The 18,963-nt window shown below is 39.5% G+C and overlaps 3 pseudogenes; 1 reads left to right on the top strand and 2 right to left on the bottom strand.

Moving 5' to 3' along the window:
• Positions 1-8,530: 8,530 nt before the first annotated feature.
• Positions 8,531-8,650, bottom strand: LOC134943266 (5S ribosomal RNA; annotated as a pseudogene).
• Positions 8,651-13,381: 4,731 nt separating this feature from the next.
• On the bottom strand, positions 13,382-13,501 carry LOC134943258 (5S ribosomal RNA; annotated as a pseudogene).
• A 4,818-nt stretch (positions 13,502-18,319) lies between these two features.
• LOC134943249 (5S ribosomal RNA) lies at positions 18,320-18,439 on the top strand (annotated as a pseudogene).
• The last annotated feature ends 524 nt before the right edge of the window (positions 18,440-18,963 follow it).

Raw genomic sequence — 18,963 nt, 5'->3', positions numbered from 1 at the left:
AATTAACATTCACATTTTTAAATCTATATAAATATTGATCAGTATTTCATTTTAAAATATAATACATTTTCCTCCAATATTTCACACTCAAAACTTGTGTTGTGAGTTATGAAAATAATTCCCTGCAAAATACATTTATACTGTACAGCTATGATTTAATTTGATTAGGGCAATATTAAGTTGATCTCTACAGAGGTTAGTAATTAATTGGCAAATAATACAATTAATTAATGCAAACAGTAAAAAGGACATGGTCAGAAAGAGCAGCTTCAGTATGATGCTTTGTATGGCACAAATTTACAGATTTATATTTAAAGCATCAATGGCATAAAGCAGCTTAGTATATACAATTTCTACTTGGTTTGTTCTTTTCAGATTGCTATTACTGATTATAATTATGCAGTAACTACCATGGCAACAACAGTCAAATGGCACATGGTGCAGTGAGCTGAGAGACTTTGGAATACCCATCTCATCTATGTATCAGAACTGCATCTTTCCCTTCATTTTCCCTCTCTGGCTCCATATGACATGATGCCTGACTGATAGCCTGTGTATGTGATCCTGACTGTGCCAGTCAACCAATCAATGTGTTTGTGTCTGCTGTGTGCACTGTTACATCCTTTCCCCTCCTTCTACTGCCTCAGCTATCACATTACCTGATAAAAACTATCTTTAGCAGACATATGCTAGCCATACATCAGACCAACTTTTCTCCAACACTCCAAACTTCCAACCATCCAACTTGTCTGTTCAACTAAAACAGTGCCCCACACATCTCACCAACTTTTTACCAGTGCTCCACACATCTAACCAACTTTTCATCAGACCAACCAACCTTCCAACTTCTGTCCAACTTGTGATGTCACCGAAGTAGGCGGACAGTGCCTGCCTACAGTTCTTCAGTTTTGTTTTGTTTTTTAATTTCAAAACATGCAGAAGTGTCTTTTTTTCAGTGAAACTGGGCTTTTCTTTCACCACCATACATTTATTAGATTTACTTATTTTTATACTGAACTATGGATACCAGCATGGTTGGGCTGCCAAGGCAAATATATATATATATATATAAGATGTAGATATTCGGCACTCCCAATGTAGTAAAATGTACAGCTTGCCTGGTGCCCTCTTTTTTGGAGGCACAAGTATTATTTATATATTTTTAAAAAGATTATTATTATATATATATATATATATATATATTTTTTTTTTTTAAATGGAATGGGAAAAACCCTAAAAAAAATTGCGTGGGGTCCCCCCTCCAACGCATAACCAGCCTCGGGCTCTTCGAGCCGGTCCTGGTTCTAAAAATCCGGGGGGAAAACGGACAGGGGATCCCCCGTATTTTTAAAACCAGCACCGGGCTCTGCGCCTGGTGCTGGTGCAAAAAATACGGGGGACAAAAAGAGTAGGGGTCCCCCATATTTTTTACACCAGCATCAGGCTCCACTAGCTGGACAGATAATGCCACAGCCGGGGGTCACTTTTATACAGTGCCCTGCGGCCATGGCATTAAATATCCAACTAGTCACCCCTGGCCGGGGTACCCTGGGGGAGTGGGGACCACTTCAATCAAGGGGTCCCCCCCCCCCCAGCCACCCAAGGGCCAGGGGTGAAGCCCGAGGCTGTCCCCCCCATCCAAAGGCTGCGGATGGGGGGCTGATAGCCTTGAGAAAATTTAAAGAATATTGTTTTTTCCAGTAGTACTACAAGTCCCAGCAAGCCTCCCCCGCAAGCTGGTACTTGGAGAACCACAAGTACCAGCATGCGGGAGAAAAACGGGCCCGCTGGTACCTGCAGTTCTAATGGAAAAAAAATACCCAAATAAAAACAGGAGACACACACCGTGACAGTAAAACTTTATTTCACACATGTCGACACACACATACTTACCTATGTTGACACGAAGCAGTCGGTCCTCTTCTCCAAGTAGAATCCACGGGTACCTGAAAATAAAAGATAATTATACTCATCTGATCCAGCGTCCTTATACGTAATGCCACCCCTGTAGTAGTAGCATCCTTATACGTAATGTTCCCCCAGTAGTAGTACCGCCCTTATACATAATGCCCCCCCAGTAGTAGTAGCATCCTTACATGTAATGCCCTCCTAGTAGTAGTAGCACCGTCCTTATACATAATGCCCCCCAGTAGTAAGAGTCCTTATACATAATGCCCCCCCAGTAGTAGCGTCCTTATATGTAATGCCCCCCCAGTATTAGTAGCCTCCTTATACATAATGCCCCCCCAGTAGTAGTAACATCGTTATATGTAATGCCCCCCTGTAGTAGTAGCGTTCTTATACATAATGCCCCCCAGTAGTAGTAACATCGTTATATGTAATGCCCCCCTGTAGTAGTAGCGTTCTTATACATAATGCCCCCCCAGTAGTAGTAGCATTGTTATAGGTAATGCCCCCCCAGTAATAGTAGCGTCCTTATACATAATGCCCCCCCAGCAGTAGTATCGTTATATGTAATGCCCCCCCCAGCAATAGTAGCGTCCTTATACGTAATGCCCCCCCTATAGTAGTAGCGTCCTTATACGTAATGCCCCTCCTATAGTAGTAGCGTCCTTATACGTAATGCCCCCCCATAGTAGTAGCGTCCTTATACGTAATGCCCCCCCTATAGTAGTAGCGTCCTTATACGTAATGCCCCTCCTATAGTAGTAGCGTCCTTGCATGTAATGGCCCCCCTAGCAGTGGCGTCCATAAAGCGCGCACACACAGACATACCTCACACACACACAATTCACACATATATACAGACACACACACACCCCACCTTGCACACACACACATCTCCACCACACACACACACACACACTTCACATATATACAAACACACACACACACACACACACATATATACAAACACACACACACACACATATATACAAACACACACACACACACACACACACACACACATATATATACAAACACACTCACTTCTCTCTCACCCTCCACTTACCAAGTCTGGCTGGCCGTCACTGCAAAGCTGTCTGGTCCCGTGTAGCTCCGCCCCTCTATTCAGTGTAGCTCCGCCCCCTCGTGCCGCCGTAGCTCCGCCCCCTTTTCAGACCCCGCACTGCACAGCCCGCTGTCACAGGTGATTGGGGGGGGGAGGGGGGCTTTTCATGCTGCCGGCACAGTAGGCGGACACTAGCAGGCAGTGTCCGCCTACTTATCGTTCAGTTGGGGGGAAAGTTTCCCCTACACCTGAACGATTGGTTGGGAAAATCAAATAGGTTTGATTTTCCCAACTAGTTGGACAGACCGTTTCTGTCCGTTTTTCAGCGTGTGGGAGCAAACAGCTGGTAATCGTTTGCTCCCACACACTGCCACATTATCTTTCCAACCAGCCAACTAGTTGGCTGGTTGGATAGATATCGTCCTGATGTATGGCCAGCTATAGTGGTAAATTTACTAAGATGGGAGTTCTATTTTAGATGGGATGTTGCCCATAGCAACCAATCAGATTCTACTTCTCATTTATCTAGCACCTTCTAGAACATAATATCTGGAATCTGATTGGTTGCTATGGGCAACATCCCATTTTAAATAGAACTCCCATCTTAGTAAATTTACCCCATAGTGGTAAATTTACTAAGATGGGAGTTCTATTTTAGATGGGATGTTGCCCATAGCAACCAATCAGATTCTACTTCTCATTTATCTAGCACCTTCTAGAACATAATATCTGGAATCTGATTGGTTGCTATGGGCAACATCCCATTTTAAATAGAACTCCCATCTTAGTAAATTTACCCCATAGTTGTTTGCTTTCCAGAGAGGTATTGAAAAGGAGAAAATTATGTTTGGGAGGATAGTTAAAAATAATGACAAACAGATTCATGCATACATAACTTGCTATTGAAAGAAAACATAAACTCTATGTGGCATTTCTGCTTGAAATGTTTGTTTTGATTTTGTTTTTTTCATTTGCAAATTGATCGTTATACAATCTATTACTTACACTTTATGCTATCAATGCAGCTGTGCAGCTGACTAGAAGCTCAGGCCAATAATGCAAAAAATTGCAAAAATGCTTATTACAATTTTTCTGGAAATAATGACACAAAAAAATATAAATGAAGAAACAATGTTTTACACATTAATCTTCTTAAATCATATTGTTATACATAAATTCATTGTATATATCAAGGAACATGTCAACTGTTTAGCTACCTCTTCTAAACCATCCCACCCCCATCATGAAACTCGTCTGTGTTCATTTGAGATACAGTGAGAGAGTTAATGCAAGAGATGAGAAACAGATTACGACCACATGACTGAGAGGATTATTTGCTTGACCTAGATTCACTACCAATGTTCAGTAGATGTTAAAGAACTCAGAACAGAAGAGATCATGGTGTAATTCACAATGCTCTCTGCAAGTTCCTTTTCTAGAAACATGATATGTAACTCACTAGAAGGTACAATTATGATATTTTATTGATTTAATTAAACTATACTTACAGTAACAAAACAGTACAGAACAATGTCACAAATGATTGTCTACAATTAGTGGCAGAAGAGTCCAACTTTGACTTTCAAATGAATAAATATGATGAGTTATGTAAAAATATTATCCTTAAAATTTAATTTATGCAATCCAACATCTGTATTAAAAAAGTTCATGGATTATTGGTTTAATTCAAACTGTTATCAAAACTAACACACAATATTTTTGCCATCAACTATTATTTAAAGTATCAGCAGAAAACTGGTTGACATGCATCTGTTTAATTGGTATGCTCAGTGAAGACTGCTGATGATTAATCCCTTATCCTCTGTAAGAAAAGTTTTAAAGATATATTTTATATCTATTTATTGTTTATATATTTGTATAGTGCCACCATTTAACTGTGACTCAATACAACAGAGAATATCTAATCAATCACATCAGTCCCTGCCCATTGAAGTTTGCAGACTGAATTCTCTACCACAGGAATATAACGGTTATTTTTGTTAGGACCCAATAAAATGAACATTATACTGAGGAAACTGGAACATCTAGAGGAATCTAACACACACATGGGTAGAACACACAATATAGTGCCCTGTAATGGCATCTATTTTTCCATGTAAACAAACCAGGTGTCTAAAAGCTCTCTTTATTAAATATATCTTCCAATACCTGTACTAATAAGATTGCCTACACCAAACACTCTCAAGCTGTAAAGATGTATAGTGCCAAAACGGTAAGCCATGTTGAAGATTCAGAGCTTGTCAAGAGATATTCCTCTACTCACCAACTCCATTTTGTCAATGACCTTATACTCTTCTATCATCTGCAAACCCTCAGACCTTCAGAACTTATTCCATTTTGTTTCCCGCTTCTCTGTTCTAGCGAACCATATTCGCCACCAACCCCACATATTTCAATCACTCCTCAAAACTTACCTTATCCTACCATGTCCCATAATAGACTGCTCCCTTTTCTTGATCAACTTGATCCCTCATCTCTTTTACCATTATCTTCAATTCCTTCCTACCACAACCTAAAACTATGTTCTGCTCTAGCTCTCCTCTTGTTCCACCTTTTCCTTCAATTCATTTGTCTCCACAATTATTACCGCCTTTTGTTTTCCAGCACCTCTTGTATGTTATCTCTCACAAATATGACCTCCCTGCCTCCAGTCATTATGTCTACTGACAGTCTTTTTGTCTACTTTTCAAGTTGTCCTTGGATTGGTCTCCTTTGTTCCAGTTTTTAAGCATACTGTAGTTGTCATTTCAGAATCACATCTCGCTCAGAGATAGTATTGTAATTCCAGCGGTTGGGCTCACAATAGTCAGAGTGGCAACAGTGTTATTCCAATGTTCAGAATCTTGATGGAACCCAGTAAGTATTTTAACCCTACCCCTATCCTTAATCTCATGCCCCCCACCCTGCAGCATACCCCTAACCCTCCCCTGGTGTCTAATCCTAACCCTGATCCTAATACTAACCCCAGTATTTACTGCAGAATCCATCAGGATTTTGACTGTCTGGATGGCGCTGTTGACATTGTGACTGTTAGGGACTTGACCACCGAAATTCTGACCGCATCCCCTCACACAGCTCAGAAACATAAATTATTTTTCAACATATGTAGCCTCCATTAGAACAATGGTCTGTGCATAACAAATCTGAAACATAGAATCATTTTAACAATTCAACCATGTTATAAAGCAATGCGTTTCTGCACAAATCTCCCCACTGTGCATACATGCTATGAACTAGAGGTGCTTGTCTGAGAAGAGGAGGCGTGCTCAAGGACACACATACCTTTTCCAGGTGAGCTCCCCCTTCAGATGCTGTGAAGGAATGTTTCTTCCTCATTTGACACCAATCAGCTGGGCACTGTACCTTCTCAGTGCCAACTCTCTTGCACTCGGGTGTCAGCTTTGAAGAATGCTCCGCCTCCTTGGCAGCCCCTTGGTTTGTCTCTGGGCCTTCCAGCCACCTGTCACTCAGCTGCTCGCCAGGTCTACCTCCAGCTCTGACTGACATGGAGAGAAGGCCGATCTTGATCCTCAGCACCACCCAATCACCTCCTCAAGCAACTACTTCATACAGCCCTCCACCTCATGCAAACATCACCTCAGCAGCACAGTTCCTTCTTCTGGGAACCCCTGTTATAGGTTGTATCAAACACATTTAACTAATATTAACATTCATTCTGCATGAAATGGTTTAAATAAAAATAATAAATAAATGAATAAACAAACAAATAAGCATAATAGAACAAGTAGAACACAGAACTTCACTTTCTAAGCACACATTCTCCCACATCATGGTAATGTGCCTGTCTCTTCTTCTTGGCAGCTACTCTCTGGTTCAGTGCACTAATTGAGCACTCAGATCTCCACATACAACAAACTTGGTAGAAGAAGCTGCTACACTGGGCATGCACAGCAGCTCCTCTCTGTAAAACTGCATGTTGTGGCTGCAACTCAAGTAATTATATTATATACTAATGCTACTGTGGTCATAATTTTAGCCACTGGCAAAGAGGAGGGCAGTTTCCGGGCATCTGGAAACCACCTTGTGTTTGGCTATGTTGTTTAGAAGGCAAAGGGAAGTCACACCAAATATTGATTTGATTTAGATTTCACTTCTGTTCATACACTGTGCATTCTGTTTATTGATCAAAATAAACTATTAATACTTCTATTTTGAAAAGCATTCTTACTTAGCATTTTTTCCATACCTGCCTAACACTTTTGCACTGTACTGCATGTGTATATATATATATATATATATATATATATATGGATATGGGTGAGTTATTGCGCCACTTGTGTTTGACAATTATTAAGAATAGGAAATAAAATATACAAAAGAGTGAAGTTTAAAATAGACACTCCCTAAAAATTCCAAAAGGGTGTCAGCTGACCCCCAGACAGGGATGGTAATTCCCTGCGATGTACGGGAATTTATAAAAAATGGGGGGGAGGGGGAATATAGCGACCAACGGTGTCTTTAAAAACTCACAATAAAGGTATAAAATATAAATACAATTTATTCACATAAAATAAAGTTTTCACATAAAGGTTTTCACATAAAAATATCTTAATAACAGGTCTCTTTAAAAAATGGGATAAAAACAATTTACACAATTCTAAGTATATTACCAGTTAAAAATAGATAAGAAGATTATAACTTAACTGGGTATAAGGTCACTGCCAGGTTGTCCAACGCGTTTCGTCATACAGACTTCATCAAGGGGTGTTAGCAGAGTGGGACCATGCTTCTATTTATACCAGTAGTGATCTAGTGGTAATTATGACATCACTTCCTGTTGTTTGCACATGGTGTTGCAATACAGACTATAATCTAATAGTTTGTGATCTTATATAATATGAACGGATGCTAAATAACAGTACAGTGTATAGTATATACTTTAAAAGTAACTTTGGAGCAAGAGAGGTCTAGAAAAAGTCGTTTTCAGAAGCGCTGGCGGCTTTTCCGCCACACTTCCGGTATTCGGACGTCGCGTCACTTCCGCCCCACTTCCGGAGACGCGACCGCGCATGCGCCCGTAGTTTCAGCAGATACAGTTCTTCCTAGAGGCCAGGAGTATTCATATAGAGAGCACCATCGGCGGCCATCTTTGTGTGGTTTTTCATATAGGTATTTCGTGCGGCGGCCATGTTAATGGAGGTCAAAATCAGGGATATTATCATACTGATCCTCCGTGAACCATGTAAACAGAAAAAGAAGTTTAATTAATAAGTGATTAAAAGCAATGTAATCACCATAATAACAGTTCCTAGAGGGGTTTATCATATATATAAATAAGGTGTTTCATCAATAAAGTGCACTGTCGTGCAGATATATAAATATAATATATATATAAAAACAGATAATATTAAAACATTAAATGAGGTTGATTGTAGTGCTTAGTGTAATTAGTGATAAAGTACAGACAGTATGATACAATTTAGAGGTGTAGATATTACCAAGGCTAGTGATAGGTTCATATATGTGCAATTGTAACAATGACTAGCTCATGTAGGCTTTTATTATATAGTTTTTTATTTACAGTACCTGATATTCCCAGATGGTCTCCCTAGTCTGGTACTGATCAGGCCCGACACTGCTTCGCTTCCAAGATCGGGCGAGATTGGGCATTTCCAGTGTGGTTTGACTGTAATAATTACTTACCATACATGTGTCATATTACAAATAGAATATAATATTAGTATAGTGATGAATCAGAGGTGGGGTGGGGGGGGGGGGTTTGTGAGTGGGTGGGGGGGGGGAGGGAGAGGGCAGGGTGGAGGGAGGCAGTGGCAGTGGAATTGGAAGTGGGGGAGGAAACATGTTTAGGAGGTGATACGGGATTCGGATAACTATATCGTGGTTATACTAAGGGGTGGATGAAGAACAAGGGGTTGGATTCCAACCGTAATGATGGCACCAGAGAATTCACAGGAACGGAGCGATTTCGTAATAGTCATTGAACCCCTTCGGGTGGAGTGTCTGCAATTTAAAAATCCAGAACATTTCTCTGCGTGAAAGTTTATTTGCCAGGTCGCCTCCTCTTTCTCCCAACTTCACTAATTCAATTGCCTTGAAAGTCAAGGCCTCCGGGTTGGAGTTATATGCCATCTTGAAATGTTTGGATACAGCGTGATTCTCCATTTGATTTTTTATATTGCGGATGTGTTCTTGAATCCTTATTTTTAATGGTCTCTTTGTCTTTCCCACGTATTGTTTTCCACACTCGCATTCCAAGAGATAAATAACTGATTGGGTATTACAGTTTATAAAGTCTTTGATTTTGTATACTTCCTTTTTCTCCATGTCTGTGAATGTCTTCCTCACTGGATGTAAGTACCTGCAGATGTTACATCGGCCACATTTAAAGGATCCAGTGCATTTCGGCAATCGTGTACTTTCTTCAGGTTCCTTTCGTAGCATGCTTGGTGCTAGAACATCTTTAAGGTTCTTAGATTTTCTGAAGATGATCTCGGGGCGAGGAGGCAGGAATTCTTTAAGGACCGGGTCCATTAATAGGATACCCCAATGTTTATTAAGTGAGTCTCTAATGGATTTCTCATGGCGACTGTATGTTGTAATAAACGAAATGGAATCTTTTTTCATATCTTTAGGCTTGTATTCTAGTAATGTTGATCTCTCCAGTGCCTTTGCTTTAGTAGCTGCTTCTTCCAAGATATTGATTGGATATTCTTTATCCTCAAATCTGCTTTTGTACTTCTCAATTTGAGCTTCGCATTCTCCCTGGTTACTGCAATTTCTCTTTATTCTGTTAAATTGGGAGAAGGGGATGTTATTTTTCCATTTCTTTAAATGATTACTTTTGTAGTGAAGGTAACTATTTGTATCAACTGGCTTGATGAAGTTCTTGGTTTCAATCCTTCCATCCCTCCCCTCTAAAATCAGATCGAGGAATTCAATGGATTCTTTACTGATCTTTGATGTAAAAATAAGATTTAACTCATTTTTACTCAGGAATTCAACAAATTTGTAAAACCTTTCCTCTGAGCCATCCCAGATGATTAAAATGTCATCTATGTAGCGACGGTAAAAAATCAGATGGTTCTTAAAATCAAGGTTGCCATAGATAAAATTCTTCTCCCAACTGCCCATAAAAAGATTTGCGAAGCTCGGTGCAAAAATCGCCCCCATAGCGGTCCCGCATCGCTGTAGATAAAAGTGGTCTAAAAATTTAAAATAGTTGTGTTGGAGAATAAAAAACATAACATCACAGATAAAATCTTTGTGAGTAGCTGTTAATGAGGTATCAGTTTCCATGAAGTCTCTGCATGCAGTTACTCCTTTTTCGTGGTTTATGCAGGTGTATAGCGACTGAACATCTATTGTTGCCCACCTGAACGTGTTTTTCCATTCAAGGTCTTTTAAGGAGTTCAACACAGCGGTAGTGTCCTTCAGGTATGATGGTAGCTCTTTCACATAAGGTTTGAGGAAAACATCTACATATTCCGATAAATTTGATGTAAGTGAATCAATACCCGCCACAATAGGTCTTCCGGGCGGGTTTTCCAAGTTTTTGTGAATTTTGGGCAAGAAATAAAAAATAGGGGTAATGGGGTCTGATTTCATCAGAAATTGGAACTCTTCCTTAGTAATGACGTCTGTGCGTAGACCGCGCACCAAAAGTGTTCTTAATTCATCAACAAAAATATTTTTGGGGTCACTAGATAATTTAGTGTATGATGCCTCATCTTCAAGTAGTCTCTGTGCCTCGTTGATGTATTTCTTGCGGTCCATAATAACCAACCCCCCCCCCCTTTGTCAGCTTGTTTTATCACGATTTCTTGATTCTTCTGCAGTTTCTTGAGAGCTTCTTTTTCTCGGTTTGTGATGTTCCTCTCTTTAATTGTGTCCAAGTTGGTTTCACATAGATCCTTTTTTACCATCTCATAGAAGATATTCACATTGCTTCCTTTTGTCTCTAGCGGATAAAATTTTGAGGTTGGTTTTAGACCTGACTTCGATTGATTTTCATAGTTACTAATAACAGCATCCTCTTTCCTTAGAAAATGTCTTTTTAATGTTAGTTTTCTAATGAATTTATTTAGATCGATGAAAGTTTCAAATTTGTTGAGACCCCCCGTGGGTGCGAAAGTAAGACCTTTGTTGAGTAGGGATAATTCCGGTTTCGACAGTGTATGTTGTGAGAGATTAAAGATTCCTTTTTCCTTTGTGTCCATCAGTTCAATGCTCTTTTCTTGTTTTCTCTCCCTCCTGCTGCCCCGTTTTCCTCTTCTTCTGTATATTTTCTTTTGAGAGGTGATGCGAGGCGTATGTCTTCCTTCAGGGAGTTTCTTGGGGCTTCTTTTGGTCTTGTTCCTGTTCTTTGGGCCAAAAAAGTCTGGTCATTATTGGAGTTTATTCTTTGTAGTGTTGTGAATCTGTTCTGCATCCTTAGGGTAGGAGATGGTGTGTTTACTTCTAGGTTTCGTGATGGTTTCCCTTTAACTGGTACTGTTTTCCAATACTGTCTGTCTGTTCGATTGGATTGTTGATTGATGGTTCCAAACCTGCTCCAATGTTTTACTTTTCCCTGTTCATAGTCTGTTTTGTCCCTGAGAAACTTTTTCTCCTTGTTCTTTGTGACCTCTTCTTCAATGTGTTCCATTTTCCTATTAAGAACCTTTTCATTAATTTTGTAGTCCTCTTTATCTTTAAAAGGTTCAAGTTCTGTTTCTTTGCACTTGATATTCTTCTCCAATTCTAGGAGGGAGTTCTTCTTTTCCTCAATCAAAAGTTTCATTAGGTCAATGGAACAATTGTGCAATGTTTTATCCCATTTTTCTAAAAAGGCTGCATCAAGGTTGCCGAATGTAGGTTGTTTTAGGAGTCTAAGCCCCCTAGGTATTCTGTTCACCGTAATATAATGTTCTAAACCCTTGATATCCCACCATGTTTTCACTTCTTTGGTGAGGAGTCTTTCAATACCCCAAAATAGATCATCCAAATCACATGGTGGGGGAGTTTCATTAGATTGTTCTTTTTCATTAAATATTTTTTGGCACCAATTTTGTCGTTTGGTTGCCCGGTCTGAATTTCTCCACATTTCTAGATAATATTGTAATACACCAGGCCGCAATAAAAGGTTACCAGAAGATAAACGGATATGGGGGAGTTATTGCGCCACTTGTGTTTGACAATTATTAAGAATAGGAAATAACATATACAAAAGAGTGAAGTTTAAAATAGACACTCCCTAAAAATTCCAAAAGGGTGTCAGCTGACCCCCAGACAGGGATGGTAATTCCCTGCGATGTACGAGAATTTATAAAAAATGGGGGGGAGGGGGAATATAGCGACCAACGGTGTCTTTAAAAACTCACAATAAAGGTATAAAATATAAATACAATTTATTCACATAAAATAAAGTTTTCACATAAAGGTTTTCACATAAAAATATCTTAATAACAGGTCTCTTTAAAAAATGGGATAAAAACAATTTACACAATTCTAAGTATATTACCAGTTAAAAATAGATAAGAAGATTATAACTTAACTGGGTATAAGGTCACTACCAGGTTGCCCAACGCGTTTCGTCATACAGACTTCATCAAGGGGTGTTAGCAGAGTGGGACCATGCTTCTATTTATACCAGTAGTGATCTAGTGGTAATTATGACATCACTTCCTGTTGTTTGCACATGGTGTTGCAATACAGACTATAATCTAATAGTTTGTGATCTTATATAATATGAACGGATGCTAAATAACAGTACAGTGTATAGTATATACTTTAAAAGTAACTTTGGAGCAAGAGAGGTCTAGAAAAAGTCGTTTTCAGAAGCGCTGGCGGCTTTTCCGCCACACTTCCGGTATTCGGACGTCGCGTCACTTCCGCCCCACTTCCGGAGACGCGACCGCGCATGCGCCCGTAGTTTCAGCAGATACAGTTCTTCCTAGAGGCCAGGAGTATTCATATAGAGAGCACCATCGGCGGCCATCTTTGTGTGGTTTTTCATATAGGTATTTCGTGCGGCGGCCATGTTAATGGAGGTCAAAATCAGGGATATTATCATACTGATCCTCCGTGAACCATGTAAACAGAAAAATAAGTTTAATTAATAAGTGATTAAAAGCAATGTAATCACCATAATAACAGTTCCTAGAGGGGTTTATCATATATATAAATAAGGTGTTTCATCAATAAAGTGCACTGTCGTGCAGATATATAAATATAATATATATATAAAAACAGATAATATTAAAACATTAAATGAGGTTGATTGTAGTGCTTAGTGTAATTAGTGATAAAGTACAGACAGTATGATACAATTTAGAGGTGTAGATATTAAACAAGGCTAGTGATAGGTTCATATATGTGCAATTGTAACAATGACTAGCTCATGTAGGCTTTTATTATATAGTTTTTTATTTACAGTACCTGATATTCCCAGATGGTCTCCCTAGTCTGGTACTGATCAGGCCCGACACTGCTTCGCTTCCAAGATCGGGCGAGATTGGGCATTTCCAGTGTGGTTTGACTGTAATAATTACTTACCATACATGTGTCATATTACAAATAGAATATAATATTAGTATAGTGATGTATCAGAGGTGGGGTGGGGGGGGGGGTTGTGAGTGGGTGGGGGGGGGGGGGAGAGGGCAGGGTGGAGGGAGGCAGTGGCAGTGGAATTGGAAGTGGGGGAGGAAACATGTTTAGGAGGTGATACGGGATTCGGATAACTAAATTGTGGTTATACTAAGGGGTGGATGAAGAACAAGGGGTTGGATTCCAACCGTAATGATGGCACCAGAGAATTCACAGGAACGGAGCGATTTCGTAATAGTCATTGAACCCCTTCGGGTGGAGTGTCTGCAATTTGAAAATCCAGAACATTTCTCTGCGTGAAAGTTTATTTGCCAGGTCGCCTCCTCTTTCTCCCAACTTCACTAATTCAATTGCCTTGAAAGTCAAGGCCTCCGGGTTGGAGTTATATCCCTGATTTTGACCTCCATTAACATGGCCGCCGCACGAAATACCTATATGAAAAACCACACAAAGATTGCCGCCGATGGTGCTCTCTATATGAATACTCCTGGCCTCTAGGAAGAACTGTATCTGCTGAAACTACGGGCGCATGCGCGGTCGCGTCTCCGGAAGTGGGGCGGAAGTGACGCGACGTCCGAATACCGGAAGTGTGGCGGAAAAGCCGCCAGCGCTTCTGAAAATGACTTTTTCTAGACCTCTCTTGCTCCAAAGTTACTTTTAAAGTATATACTATACACTGTACTGTTATTTAGCATCCGTTCATATTATATAAGATCACAAACTATTAGATTATAGTCTGTATTGCAACACCATGTGCAAACAACAGGAAGTGATGTCATAATTACCACTAGATCACTACTGGTATAAATAGAAGCATGGTCCCACTCTGCTAACACCCCTTGATGAAGTCTGTATGACGAAACGCGTTGGTAAACCTGGCAGTGACCTTATACCCAGTTAAGTTATAATCTTCTTATCTATTTTTAACTGGTAATATACTTAGAATTGTGTAAATTGTTTTTATCCCATTTTTTAAAGAGACCTGTTATTAAGATATTTTTATGTGAAAACCTTTATGTGAAAACTTTATTTTATGTGAATAAATTGTATTTATATTTTATACCTTTATTGTGAGTTTTTAAAGACACCGTTGGTCGCTATATTCCCCCTCCCCCCCCATTTTTTATAAATTCTCGTACATCGCAGGGAATTACCATCCCTGTCTGGGGGTCAGCTGACACCCTTTTGGAATTTTTAGGGAGTGTCTATTTTAAACTTCACTCTTTTGTATATGTTATTTCCTATTCTTAATAATTGTCAAACACAAGTGGCGCAATAACTCCCCCATATCCGTTTATCTTCTGGTAACCTTTTATTGCGGCCTGGTGTATTACAATATTATCTAGAAATGTGGAGAAATTCAGACCGGGCAACCAAATGACAAAATTGGTGCCAAAAAATAATTAATGAAAAAGAACAATCTAATGAAACTCCCCCACCATGTGATTTGGATGATCTATTTTGGGGTATTGAAAGACTCCTCACCAAAGAAGTGAAAACATGGTGGGATATCAAGGGTTTAGAACATTATATTACGGTGAACAGAATACCTAGGGGGCTTAGACTCCTAAAACAACCTACATTCGGCAACCTTGATGCAGCCTTTTTAGAAAAATGGGATAAAACATTGCACAACTGTTCCATTGACCTAATGAAACTTTTGATTGAGGAAAAGAAGAACTCCCTCCTAGAATTGGAGAAGAATATCAAGTGCAAAGAAACAGAACTTGAACCTTTTAAAGATAAAGAGGACTACAAAATTAATGAAAAGGTTCTTAATAGGAAAATGGAACACATTGAAGAAGAGGTCACAAAGAACAAGGAGAAAAAGTTTCTCAGGGACAAAACAGACTATGAACAGGGAAAAGTAAAACATTGGAGCAGGTTTGGAACCATCAATCAACAATCCAATCGAACAGACAGACAGTATTGGAAAACAGTATCAGTTAAAGGGAAACCATCACGAAACCTAGAAGTAAACACACCATCTCCTACCCTAAGGATGCAGAACAGATTCACAACACTACAAAGAATAAACTCCAATAATGACCAGACTTTTTTGGCCCAAAGAACAGGAACAAGACCAAAAGAAGCCCCAAGAAACTCCCTGAAGGAAGACATACGCCTCGCATCACCTCTCAAAAGAAGATATACAGAAGAAGAGGAAAACGGGGCAGCAGGAGGGAGAGAAAACAAGAAAAGAGCATTGAACTGATGGACACAAAGGAAAAAGGAATCTTTAATCTCTCACAACATACACTGTCGAAACCGGAATTATCCCTACTCAACAAAGGTCTTACTTTCGCACCCACGGGGGGTCTCAACAAATTTGAAACTTTCATCGATCTAAATAAATTCATTAGAAAACTAACATTAAAAAGACATTTTCTAAGGAAAGAGGATGCTGTTATTAGTAACTATGAAAATCAATCGAAGTCAGGTCTAAAACCAACCTCAAAATTTTATCCGCTAGAGTCAAAAGGAAGCAATGTGAATATCTTCTATGAGATGGTAAAAAAGGATCTATGTGAAACCAACTTGGACACAATTAAAGAGAGGAACATCACAAACCGAGAAAAAGAAGCTCTCAAGAAACTGCAGAAGAATCAAGAAATCGTGATAAAACAAGCTGACAAAGGGGGGGGGGGGTTGGTTATTATGGACCGCAAGAAATACATCAACGAGGCACAGAGACTACTTGAAGATGAGGCATCATACACTAAATTATCTAGTGACCCCAAAAATATTTTTGTTGATGAATTAAGAACACTTTTGGTGCGCGGTCTACGCACAGACGTCATTACTAAGGAAGAGTTCCAATTTCTGATGAAATCAGACCCCATTACCCCTATTTTTTATTTCTTGCCCAAAATTCACAAAAACTTGGAAAACCCGCCCGGAAGACCTATTGTGGCGGGTATTGATTCACTTACATCAAATTTATCGGAATATGTAGATGTTTTCCTCAAACCTTATGTGAAAGAGCTACCATCATACCTGAAGGACACTACCGCTGTGTTGAACTCCTTAAAAGACCTTGAATGGAAAAACACGTTCAGGTGGGCAACAATAGATGTTCAGTCGCTATACACCTGCATAAACCACGAAAAAGGAGTAACTGCATGCAGAGACTTCATGGAAACTGATACCTCATTAACAGCTACTCACAAAGATTTTATCTGTGATGTTATGTTTTTTATTCTCCAACACAACTATTTTAAATTTTTAGACCACTTTTATCTACAGCGATGCGGGACCGCTATGGGGGCGATTTTTGCACCGAGCTTCGCAAATCTTTTTATGGGCAGTTGGGAGAAGAATTTTATCTATGGCAACCTTGATTTTAAGAACCATCTGATTTTTTACCGTCGCTACATAGATGACATTTTAATCATCTGGGATGGCTCAGAGGAAAGGTTTTACAAATTTGTTGAATTCCTGAGTAAAAATGAGTTAAATCTTATTTTTACATCAAAGATCAGTAAAGAATCCATTGAATTCCTCGATCTGATTTTAGAGGGGAGGGATGGAAGGATTGAAACCAAGAACTTCATCAAGCCAGTTGATACAAATAGTTACCTTCACTACAAAAGTAATCATTTAAAGAAATGGAAAAATAACATCCCCTTCTCCCAATTTAACAGAATAAAGAGAAATTGCAGTAACCAGGGAGAATGCGAAGCTCAAATTGAGAAGTACAAAAGCAGATTTGAGGATAAAGAATATCCAATCAATATCTTGGAAGAAGCAGCTACTAAAGCAAAGGCACTGGAGAGATCAACATTACTAGAATACAAGCCTAAAGATATGAAAAAAGATTCCGTTTCGTTTATTACAACATACAGTCGCCATGAGAAATCCATTAGAGACTCACTTAATAAACATTGGGGTATCCTATTAATGGACCCGGTCCTTAAAGAATTCCTGCCTCCTCGCCCCGAGATCATCTTCAGAAAATCTAAGAACCTTAAAGATGTTCTAGCACCAAGCATGCTACGAAAGGAACCTGAAGAAAGTACACGATTGCCGAAATGCACTGGATCCTTTAAATGTGGCCGATGTAACATCTGCAGGTACTTACATCCAGTGAGGAAGACATTCACAGACATGGAGAAAAAGGAAGTATACAAAATCAAAGACTTTATAAACTGTAATACCCAATCAGTTATTTATCTCTTGGAATGCGAGTGTGGAAAACAATACGTGGGAAAGACAAAGAGACCATTAAAAATAAGGATTCAAGAACACATCCGCAATATAAAAAATCAAATGGAGAATCACGCTGTATCCAAACATTTCAAGATGGCACATAACTCCAACCCGGAGGCCTTGACTTTCAAGGCAATTGAATTAGTGAAGTTGGGAGAAAGAGGAGGCGACCTGGCAAATAAACTTTCACGCAGAGAAATGTTCTGGATTTTCAAATTGCAGACACTCCACCCGAAGGGGTTCAATGACTATTACGAAATCGCTCCGTTCCTGTGAATTCTCTGGTGCCATCATTACGGTTGGAATCCAACCCCTTGTTCTTCATCCACCCCTTAGTATAACCACGATTTAGTTATCCGAATCCCGTATCACCTCCTAAACATGTTTCCTCCCCCACTTCCAATTCCACTGCCACTGCCTCCCTCCACCCTGCCCTCTCCCTCCCCCCCCCCCCACCCACTCACAACCCCCCCCCCCACCCCACCTCTGATACATCACTATACTAATATTATATTCTATTTGTAATATGACACATGTATGGTAAGTAATTATTACAGTCAAACCACACTGGAAATGCCCAATCTCGCCCGATCTTGGAAGCGAAGCAGTGTCGGGCCTGATCAGTACCAGACTAGGGAGACCATCTGGGAATATCAGGTACTGTAAATAAAAAACTATATAATAAAAGCCTACATGAGCTAGTCATTGTTACAATTGCACATATATGAACCTATCACTAGCCTTGTTTAATATCTACACCTCTAAATTGTATCATACTGTCTGTACTTTATCACTAATTACACTAAGCACTACAATCAACCTCATTTAATGTTTTAATATTATCTGTTTTTATATATATATTATATTTATATATCTGCACGACAGTGCACTTTATTGATGAAACACCTTATTTATATATATGATAAACCCCTCTAGGAACTGTTATTATGGTGATTACATTGCTATTAATTAAACTTCTTTTTCTGTTTACATGGTTCACGGAGGATCAGTATGATAATATCCCTGATTTTGACCTCCATTAACATGGCCGCCGCACGAAATACCTATATGAAAAACCACACAAAGATGGCCGCCGATGGTGCTCTCTATATGAATACTCCTGGCCTCTAGGAAGAACTGTATCTGCTGAAACTACGGGCGCATGCGCGGTCGCGTCTCCGGAAGTGACGCGA

The sequence above is a fragment of the Pseudophryne corroboree genome, chromosome 1 (assembly GCF_028390025.1).
Source record: "Pseudophryne corroboree isolate aPseCor3 chromosome 1, aPseCor3.hap2, whole genome shotgun sequence".
Classification (NCBI taxonomy): domain Eukaryota; kingdom Metazoa; phylum Chordata; class Amphibia; order Anura; family Myobatrachidae; genus Pseudophryne; species Pseudophryne corroboree.
Note: the sequence above shows the minus strand (reverse complement) of the source record. Positions and strands in the feature narration are given on the sequence as shown.